The sequence below is a fragment of the Ailuropoda melanoleuca genome, chromosome 12 (assembly GCF_002007445.2).
Source record: "Ailuropoda melanoleuca isolate Jingjing chromosome 12, ASM200744v2, whole genome shotgun sequence".
NCBI classification, from domain to species: Eukaryota; Metazoa; Chordata; class Mammalia; order Carnivora; family Ursidae; genus Ailuropoda; species Ailuropoda melanoleuca.
This window is the reverse complement of record NC_048229.1, coordinates 41163631-41175164: the sequence shown is the minus strand read 5'-3', so window position 1 is coordinate 41175164 and position 11534 is coordinate 41163631. Positions and strand designations below refer to the sequence as shown.

At 38.9% G+C, this 11534-nt stretch overlaps 1 pseudogene; it reads left to right on the top strand.

Moving 5' to 3' along the window:
- The first annotated feature begins 1407 nt into the window (after positions 1-1407).
- LOC109490548 lies at positions 1408-3235 on the top strand (annotated as a pseudogene).
- The last annotated feature ends 8299 nt before the right edge of the window (positions 3236-11534 follow it).

Below are 11534 nucleotides of genomic sequence, written 5' to 3'. Positions count from 1 at the left end.
CTGCCAACATAACGTTTCATCACACTGGAATACTTTAATGCACATTTCCTGCAAATAAGCACATTCTCATATGAAATAACAGTAAAAAAAAAAAAAAGCAAAATAAGGAAATTTACACCTCCTGCTTCACCGGAATTACCTAAGCAGACAAGCCACTTGTCCATGAACCTAAGACACTAAAATCCTGAAGTGTGTACTACCTTTCTGAAAGGCGACCCAAAATATAACTGCCATGACATACCCACCACAGATGTAAAGGAAGAAATTAGAGCCACCTACTATGGGAGCGAAATTAATGTTATAGCTATTCATTATAGAACAATCACCTTCACAGAGGACAAAGTTAAAATAATAATCTAAACACTAATCGGGTCCTTAGTTTCAATTAATTTGCTTTAACATAATTATCATCATTTAGAAATCTGCACACATGGGTGCTAATTCATATCAAGGAAGTTAAAAAGAAAAGGCTTTTTGTTTGAAGTGTTTTTCTAATTGTTTAACAAAATGAACACTCAAAATATTTCATGTTTAAAAAATTAAATTAAAAAAAAATTAAATTAAATTAAGTTAAATCTCTGCTAAGCCTCAAGCTGGGTTTCCCAATGAACAAGAACACAGCTCCTGAGAATTAGGGCAAAATGGCTTGTAAAATGAACTAAGACAGAGGCTGAAATACAAACATCTCTGTGAAGTGTTCATGTTCTATCAGCCAAACTGAACTATAGCAAATCATCACATGTCTAAAAAATGTAGAGAAAACCATGAGCTGCTCATTTTATAACGATTCGACCTTCTGTTCCTCTCATGACCTTATCTAAAATGACCTGGCAGGCTCAGCATCACCGCCGGCTCAGTGTCAGCAAAAGGACCCACTCTGTCCATCACTGACATGATGCAAACTCGCGGCTGCTATTCACCAGCAGGGGGCACTGCACTGGGGTCTCTCCGTAGGCAAAACGGCTCAAAAGCTAAAGATTGAAAACCATGTATTTCAGGAGACTGAAAAATGTGTGTTGCCCTCCCAGACAAATACATTGCCACACAATTGATAGGGCATCTCCATGAGTCCTTCAGTGGCAATAGCCATCATAGGGTATTCTGAGGCCCACGAGTATATCTTAGAATGACAAAATGGCGCTGTGGGTAAGTCTTAAATACAAAGTTTTTCGGGAATCCTTTCAGTGAGCAGGAATATTATAAAAGGCAGTTTACCAAACTCTTTCTTATTACGATTGCTACAGTTCATAGCTTATTGGGCCTAAATTATTTTCTAAGTAGGCTCAGCGATAAGCCAAGAAAGGACCCTAATATGTCAGAAAAGTGGTCCCCCTATCAGTATTTAACATAAATTCAATCAAATTAACCTGAGATATATGTCACATTTATTATTACTAAAATAGAATTATGAGGTTTAGAGAAACTGGTAAGTACTGAAATATAAACATTACTACATGTTTTGTATTAGCAAAAGTGTTCTAGAAGAATAATTTCTAAGGTTTTTTATTTATTTATTCGACAGAGATAGAGACAGCCAGCGAGAGAGGGAACACAAGCAGGGGGAGTGGGAGAGGAAGAAGCAGGCTCATAGTGGAGGAGCCTGATGTGGGGCTCGATCCCATAACGCCGGGATCACGCCCTGAGCCGAAGGCAGACGCTTAACCGCTGTGCCACCCAGGCGCCCCTAGAAGAATAATTTCTAAACCTTGAAAGTTATAAAAGGGAAAGTTTAAAAAATCACAGCGAATGGCCTGTCATGATCCACCAATACCTTTTTATAAAAAAAAACAGAACAGAAAACTAGTTTTAAATGGTCACTTCTTCAAATCACTCGGTGAAAAAATTAAGTAGAATGAAATCTTTTCCCCAAACACAAACTTACAAAATGGGAAATGCACTTTGTAGTTTTATTTGGTAACTTATCAGTAAAAAATGTGTTAATATGCTCTCCAAACGTATGTTTATTTATAAATTATTCATAATATTGTACTGATATCTCATTGTATATTATAAAACATAAAAATAAAAATTGGTAGGAGGTAGCATAAAAAGAATAAAAATATAAGCTCTAAGATTTTTCTCCCATATCCCAAATGATCACCGTTTCTTGAACTTTCCCTAGCATATATATTCCCCACTCTAACTTGGGGAAAATGGCCCATAAGTTACGTTTTTTCTGATATATGAAAGACAAAATAAGAATTTTTATTACATTTAATATTAAAAAGAATAGAATGGCTAACCCGTAAAGCAGCATTACATCAATTATTTCCTATCTGTTGAATCACTCCCATCAGCACATTTTTCCCCATCTCAAAAAGCTTTGACCTTACTCTACCCTCTGGCTAATTCCCTATTTTTCTTTCCCTTTACAGTGAAGCTCCTCATTAAGACTTGTGTTGGACACACTCTAAGGTGACCTCCCCAATAATCTCACCATCTGGTATCACAGTCCCTCCCTGTGACTGTGGGCAGACATGTGATTTGCTTCTATTCAACAATAGACAGTAAAAGGTAATGGGGTATCACTCCATGATTACATCAGATGATGTAAGACTCCATCTTGGTATCAAACTCACCTGACAGACTTTCTCTCTCCCTCGCTGGCTGTGAAGAAGTAAGCAGCCATGATGGGAGACCCATAGGGCTCTTTTGACCAGAAGCTGAAGGCAGCCTCAAGGGCCTGAGAGCAGTCAGCAGCCTGTAAGCAGCTGAAGCCCTCGGTCCTACAACCACAATGAAATGAGTTCTGCCAACAACTGAGTGAACTCGGAAGCAGATTGTTCCCTGGTTGAGGTTCCAGGTAAGAACACAGCCCAGCCAATCCCGATTGCAACCCTGTGAGACCCAGCTAATCTATGCCCAGATTCTTGTGAAAGAACAAGCATGTTTTCTTTTAAGTCAATAAATTTGTGGTAATCTGGTTCTCTGGGTTCAGATCCGGTTTGTGGCAACGTGGCTAAATGCACGAAGAATGTTGGCATCATTGGTAAGTATGGGACCCATTATGGTGCCTTCCTCAGGAAAAAGGTGAAGAAGATTAAAATAAGCCAGCATGTCAAAGATCCTTGCTCCTTCTGGGGCAAAACTGAGGTGAAAACATGAGCTGCAGGGATCTGGCATTATAGTTCCTGCATGAAAACAGTAGCAGATGGTGCCTGGACCTATAACACCACTTCTGCCATCAGTCAAGTCAGCCACCAGAAGGAGACTGAAGGATTTGAATGACCAGTAGAAGCTCCACCATTTGAGACACTGCTAACCTATAATAAATGGGTTAATTTATGTAACAAAAATAATAATGATGAAAAATAAATTTGTGGTAATTTGTTATACAACTGTGTGCAGGGGTCCTCAAGACCACCCTCAGGTCCAATAATTTGTGAGAAGGACCCACATAATTCAGCAAAGCCACTATAATCATGACTAAAGTGTATTAAAGTTAAAGGATACAGATTACAATTGGCAATAGAAAAAGACACGTAAAGCAAAGTGTAAGAGACACCAGGCATAGGTTTCCAGCTGTCCTCTCCCAGTGGAGTCATGTGGACAGCACATAATTCCCCAGCAAGGGTGTGTGACAACTCACACAGAGTATAACCTAGGAAGCTCATTCAAGGCTTGGTATCCAAGGTTTTTATGGGAGGTTGGTTACATAGGCATGGCTGATTCCCTGCATGACTGACCTTCAATATCCAGCCCCCAGAGAGCAGGCACATACCGTGTAGCCCAAGGCCCCCACCATAAGTCACAATGTTAGCATCATCTGGCATTCAGGTAAACACTCTTTTTTTTTTTTTAAGATTTTATTTATTTATTCGACAGAGATAGAGACAGCCAGTGAGAGAGGGGAACACAAGCAGGGGAAGTGGGAGAAGAAGAAGCAGGCTCATAGCGAAAGAGCCTGATGTGGGGCTCGATCCCATAATGCCAGGATCACGCCCTGAGCCGAAGGCAGACGCTTAACCGCTGTGCCACCCAGGCGCCCCATCAGGTAAACACTCTTAACAGGTAGGATATTCAAAGGGAGTAGAAGTTATTTCCCAGAAGCCAGGCAAGGACCTGATCTTTCTTTGGAATGTGCCAGGTTTAGACAAATCCAGACCTGCTGAACTAATCCTTTTTTGCACAGTGAGGACAGATAACTAATAAAGGTTTTGTTACCTGGAAAGAGGATGCTACTGTAACAAATACCTAAAAATATGGGAGTGGCTTTGCAACCAAGTCGTGGGCAGAGGCTAAAAGAATTTTGACAACCATCATAGAGAAAGCCCAAACTGCCTTAAACAGACTGCTGGAAGAAATTTGGACTTGGAGGATACTGCCAGTAACAGGTTAGAAGGAAATGAGAAACATGTTACTGGAAAATGAAGGAAGGGGATCCTTGTTACATAGTGGCAGAAAGCTTAGTTACATTGTCTCCTGCAGTTAGAGGAAAAAACTGACCAAATAATGAACTTGGTTATCCAGACTAGGAAATTTCCAAGCAAAGTACTAAAGGTGGTACCCGGTTTTTTCTTGCCGCTTATAGTAAAGTGAGAGGAAAGAGATGAGAGAAAAATTGTTAAATGAAAAGGAACCAGAACTGGATGATTTTTTAAATTCTTAGCCTTTCCAAATAGGAAATACTACTAAATGACCCCCAAGCACTGTGGGGAGAGGATGTCCTGTAGAAACAGCTGGGGAGGTGACTGTACAACCTTTTACCTAAATCTCAGAAAGAGCAAACACTCAGAGTACTCAATCACACAAAATGGCCTTTCAAGAGATTAAAGGTGGGCCTCACAGATCCTCTCAATCAAACCTTAGATAGGGCCTGTAAGAGCTTAGGAAATTGTCCCCCAATCCTCTTGGCAGAAGCCCCAAGTAAAGAAGAGCTCATCTCAAAAAGATCTGTGCATGTGTGGCTTTGTTATAGTGGAGTGAATCTAAGGAAAATCCATGGAAGGCCCAAAAGTTTCTTGAGAAAATTATTTCAGCAGAAACAAAGAGAATAGACCAAAAGGGATAAATGGCACAAAATGAAAGGAAGTCATAGGACCCCCAAAATTCAATCGGCAAGAAGCAGGCTGATAAAACTCAAATGAAAATGCATGCTACTTTCATGAAAAGGGAAGAATGACTTAAAGAACAGAACCAAGAGATCAGAGCTCTAAAACACTAAGGAAAGATTGTTTCTCTACTCACACTTCTGATACCAAACGTGTGACGTTTTTCCACACTAAGAACCAATTCTCCAACTCTCTGGGCACTAGTTGGATGTTCTACAATTCAATTCAATTCTGATACTATCTGCCTGGAGTTAGTATCAGTCGTACAAAATTGATCCACTTTGGAAGCCAATTTCAAGTCCAGGGCCTCTGTTTCTTCCAACTGACAGCTACAAAGCAGGGGTTCCCACAACCCCCTCCTTAGTTTGAAAATTTGCTATAACAGCTCACAGAACTCAGAGAAACACTTTACTTACATTTACTGGTTTATTACAATAAGGATAATATAAAGGATGTAAAGTAAACAGCCAAAGAGGTACATAGGGTGAGATCAGTATGGGTCCCAAGGATAGGAACTTCGATCCCCATAGACTTTTGGCTACGCCACCCTCCTGGCATGTGGATTCCTTCACCAACCCAGAAGCTTTTTACACCCCACTCTTAAAGGTTTTTATAGTCTCCACTATGTAGGCATAATTGATTCAATCATTGGCCATTGACAATGAACTCAACCTCCAGCCCTTCCTCCCTCCCTAGAGGTCAGGGAATGGGACAAAAAGTTCCAAACTTCTAATTATGCTTTGGTCTTTCAGATGACAAAACCCCCATCCTGAAGCAAAGTAGAGGGCCCCAGAACCTAGTCATTTCATTAGCATACAAAAGACACTCATCATCCCAGAAATTCTAAAGCTCTTGTGTCAAGAACCAGGGTCGAAGACCAAATATTAGAACAAAAGATGTTCCTAGTACCCTTCTCACTCAGGAATTTACAAGGTTTTAGGGGCTCTGTGCAAGAAACCAGGGGGCAGAGACAAAACATGTATTTCTTATGATATCACAACCACAAATAATTATCCCCAGGCCTTGAAACCTAATCAAGGAACTCCCAACATTTGCCTGGCTGGGTTTCCGAACAGCTATGAACCAGTGGCTCTTTTGTACCTCTTGTTTCCCTCTCTTTTTGAGTGGGAATGTTTATAGCTCTTATCCTATGCCTATTCTGCTGTTGTTTGTTGGGGGGCATAATAACTTGTCTTATTAGTTTTACACACTGACAGACTGAGAGAAAAGCCAGGAGCCTCATCTATACCTGGACCTGATTTAGATGAGGATGACATTCTTGACTTTGAATAGATACTACATTGGAATGAGTCTCTTAAAGAGCTTGGGAAGGAGTGAATGTATTTTGCATGTGGAAGGGATTGGACTGGGATGGATAGACTCTAAGGTGACCTTTAAAGATCCTCTCCCCTTGGTATTAACACCTTTGTTTAATCCCCTCCCCTTGAGTACGGGCAAGACCTGTGACTTGCTTTTAACCAACAGAATATGATAACAGTGATGGGACGTTACTCCCATTATCATATTACATTATATAAAATTCCATCTTGGAACGAGTGCAGGTGCACTCTTGGAACGTTCCCCTTTGTTGAATGTGAGGAAATAAATGGCCATGTTGGAAGATTCAAAGTGGCAAGACACTGCAGGTAGCCTCTATGAGCTGAGGATGCCTTGAGTCAACAACCAGAAAAAATAAATAAATCTCTCAGTCCTACATTCTCGAGAAGCTAATTGTTGCCAACAACCACAAGTGGGAAGTGGATTTTCCCCCAGTGGAACCTCCAGATGACAACCCAGCCCTGGCCACCACCTTAATTGCAGTCTTGTGAGACCCTAAGCAGAGGGCTCAGCTAAGCCTTGTCTGAACTCCTGACCCATAGAAATTTGAGATAATAAATGTGTGTTGTTTTAAGTCCCTAAGTTTGTGGTAATATTGATATGCAGCATTAGCAAACCAATACAGTTTGTTTCTAATCACAATCTACAATCTATCTCTTCTTATTTTCTATTAAATTCCACTCTGCCTCAGAGAACACACATCATTTGATTTTCGTTCTTTTAACTTTGTTAAGATTGTTTTATGACACGAGGTGTGGTATTATATTGGTAAATGTAGTACCATGTGTGCTTGGAAAGCATGGGTATTTTGTTTTGGTACATGGAGTGCTCTATACATGTGAATTACATCCAGGGGGTTGATGGTATTGATCAATTCTTCTACATCCTTGTTGAGTTTCTGTCTATTTGTAATATAAATTATTGAGAGAGAAATGTTGATCTAACTATAATTATAGATTACTCTTTTAAATACAATCATGTTTTTGCTTTTTGTATTTCCAAGTTCTGTTGTTAGGCGCATACACATTTAGAATGGCTCTGTCTTCACGGTGAATTGGCCCTTTTACCATTACATAATGTCCATCTTTATCCCTGGTAATTTACCTTCCTCTGAAGACAATTTTGATATTAATATAGCCATTCCAGTTTTCTATGATTAGTATTCACATAGTATATCTTTTTCTAATATTTTATTTAATTTACCTATACTGTTATATTTAGAATGAGTTCTTGTAGACAGCAGATAGGTGGCTCCTCTTATTTAGTCCATTTTGACAATCTCACACTTTCAGTTAGTGTGTGCAGATGGATTACATTCAATATAATTATTGATATGTTTGGATTTAGGTCTATGTGATTGTCTTTTAAATTGGATAAGAGAAAAAACCAACTTACAAATAAAAATTACATTTATACTATCTTTTACGTATAGCTACCTATCTTTACTAGAGCTTTTTATTTCTGCATGTGGATTTAAGTTACTGTCTAGTGTCCTTTCATGTCAGCCTAAAGGATTTCCTTCAGTATTTCTTGCAAGGCATGTCTGCTAGTGACAAATTCTCTCTTTTTGTTTATCTGGCAATGTCTCAATTTCTCCTTTATCTTTGGTAGATAATTTTGCTGCATATAAAATTCTTGGATGACCACAATTTTCTTTCAGCTCTTTGTTTTGTTTTGTTTTTTTAAGATTTTATTTATTTATTTGACAGAGACAGCCAGCGAGAGAGGGAACACAAGCAGGGGGAGTGGAAAAGGAAGAAGCAGGCTCATAGCGGAGGAGCCTGATGTGGGGCTTGATCCCAGAATGCTGGGATCACACCCTGAGCCGAAGGCAGACACCTAACGACTGTGCCACCCAGGCACCCCTCTTTCAGCTCTTTGAATATAACATCTCACTGCCTTCTGGCTTCCATGGCTTCTGATGAGAAATTAGTTTGTTAAGGATCTCTTGTACATGATATGACACTTCTCTTACTGCTTTCAAGATCTCTTTCAAAGATGTCTTTGGATTGCAATTTGATTGCAATGTGTCTTTGTTTATAATGTGTCTAGGTGTGAATTTCTTTGAGTTTAACTTATGTAAGACTTGTTGAACTTCTTCAATGTGTAGATTAATGTTTTCCATCAAATTTGGGAAGTTTTATGCCATTTCTTTAGATATCATTTCTGTCCTTTTTGATCTCTCCTGTCCCTCTAGGATTCCATTATGCATATGATTTCTGGCACTCCACAGGTCTCTGAGGCTCTGTTCATATTTATTCATCCTTTTTTTTTTCCTGTTTACCAGACTAGATAATCTCAATTGACCTCAAGTTCACTGAATCTTCTGCTTCCTCACATACACTGTTGAGCCCCTCCAGTGAATTTTTAATTTCAGGTATTGTACTTTTCTACCCTAAGTTGCAAAATATTGGGTGTTTTTTTTAATAATTTCTGACTCTTTGTTGCTAATCTCTATTTTATGATATAATTTTGATGCTCTCCTTTAGTTCTTGGACATGGTTTTCTTTCATTCTTTGAACACTTTAAGATAATTGACTTAAAGTCTTTGTATACTAACTCCAGCATCTGAGGTTCCCCAGGGACACTTTCTATTGACTATTATTTTCTCCTGTGTGTGGGCTACACAATCTTATTTCTTTGGATGTTTCATATTTTTTTTGGTTGGAAGCTGGACATTTTGAATAGTATAATGTACAACTCTGGACATCAGATGCCCCCCTTCCCAAGATGGTGTTGCTGTTGTTTTTCACTGTTTTGTTTGTTTAATGACTTTTCTGAATTGTAAAATATATATTCATTGTTGTATGTGGGCACCAAAGTCTCTGCTCAGTTAACTTTGTGGTCAGCTAATGACAGTACAGATTTCCTTAAATTCTTGAAACCAGTAAGTCTCCTAGTCTTTGTTGAGGGATTCTTTATGCATGTTGAGGCACACCTTCAACACTCAGTGAGGCAATTTATAACTCTGCCTCAGCCTTAACATCCTGCTTGCAAAGACTCTCAAAGTTAGCCAAAGACAAAAGCACAGGATTTTCTCAGGTTTTTCCTGAGCACATGCACATCCCTGGGCATGCACATGGCCTTCTAGATTTCCAGGAATATGTTGGAGCTTTTCAAAGCCCCCATTAATATATCATTCCCTTGCTTTTCTTTGTATGCCTCTGGCTTGCCTATTATTTGCCCCAAATATTATCCACTAGCCTCAGGCAGCTGAAATGTTAAACAATTGCCATTGATTGTTTTCCACAAACATTTCCAGGGAAAAGGCTGTTTGTGGTGGGTTTCCAGTCAGGTCAAATAAAGACAGTCATGTGAGTGAGGTCTTACAAGGAACCACCGGATGAGTCAAATCTTGGGAATGGGTCTTTTGAAGAAGCTCCAACTACATCTGCCTCCTCTAGTGCCTGCCAGACTGGTGTTTCCCACCACAAAAGCAAGCTGTTGGCTTTCAAAGTTACCAAGGAGTGAGGAAAGAGGAACAGAAATAGAGCAACTTAAAACTAACACCACAACACTCACTGTTTTTACTGAAATTTAGCCATTTTTAAAAAATGGATTCTCTACAAGCCTTCGGAGTTCTCAGAAAGTTGATTCTGACAATTTTTGCCAATGTTCTCCTTGCTTTTATGGAGGAGAGATTTTGGATGTCCTTACTCTTCCATTTTCACTGACATCACCCTTTACCACTTTAGTGTGAAAGACAGAGAAACCTTATCCCCACATAGGACCCTTTACCCTCCCCCATTTCTGTTGTGGCCATCATACACATGGCATTTACATACAATGAAAACCCTACTGGATAATGCTATAATTTTTGTTTAAAGCCACCATACATATCTTAAATCACTTAAAGGGAGAGGAACTATCTGGTATATTTATCCACATATTTTCCATTTGTGTTGTTCTTCCTTATTCTTGAAATTCCAAGTTTCCCTCTGAAACTTCCATCATTTCCCTTCTGCCTAAAGAAGTTCTTTTAACATTACTTTAAAGCAGGTCTGCTGGTGACACATTCTCTTGATTTTCCTTCATCTAAGAAAGTTTCTATTTTATCTTCATTTGTGAAGGGCATTTTCTCTGGATATGGAATTCTGACTTGACAGTTTTTCCCATTCAGCACTTTAAAAATGTTTCCTCTGCCTCCTGGCCTCTATGGTAGCTAATGAGAAACCCGAAGTCTCTCAAATCATGGTTCCCTTATAGACAATTGTTTTTCTCTGGCTACTTTAAGGATTTTTCTTTTTCTTTCTCTTTTGTTTGCAGCAGTTTGAATAGGATGTGTCTGGCTATAGAGCTCTTTAAGTTTTTCTGTTTGGGGTTCACTGTGTTTGAATCTGTAATTTTATGTCTTTTACCAAATTTGGGGAAATTTCAGCCATTACTTCTCTTCCTTAAACCAGAAAGAAAGGGCTTCTCTTTCAGCTATTTCTGTCTGTGCCAGGATGCAGTTTTAGAGATCAAGTTGTCTTTGGGTCCCAGCCAGAAGACAAAGGAGGAAAAAAAAAAGAAAAAAAAAAGAAACCCCTGGATTAGTTGTACTTCATGTTCTGGTTTCCTTCCCCAATATGCCTGCTACCACTTACTTTTTAGAGTCCTCTGATATCTTCTTTATGCATTCATCCTAGGGTTTTTGCTACATTCAGAGGCAGAACAAGGTGGAATGTGTTTACCCCATTTTCACTCAAATGAGAACCTCCCATTCTCTCTCAACATACCCTGAAGTCAGATTTTGCCTCCACTGCTCTGCTGAAAGTACATATGTCAAAAATACAATTGAATTTTTTATAGTGACATTGATCTTATAACCTTTCTAAAGTCATGTATTGGTTCTAGTAATGTTTTTGTGGATTCCTTAGGATTTTCTATATGAATGATTATATCATTTGAACATGAAAATAAGTTTACTTTTTCTTCTTTTGATCTTCATAGCATTTGATCCTTTTTGCTCTCTTTTTTATCTTTAACTCTACCTACAGCCTCCAGCTCACTGATGAATAGCAGTGAGAACAGACAACTTCATCTTTTTCTCAATCTTAGGAGGGAACTTTTCAATATTTTACCATTAAGTATAACGTTGTTGCTCTTTATGAGACTGTTAAAGTTACTTTCTAATCCTAATTTGTTGAGGTTGTTTGTTTATTT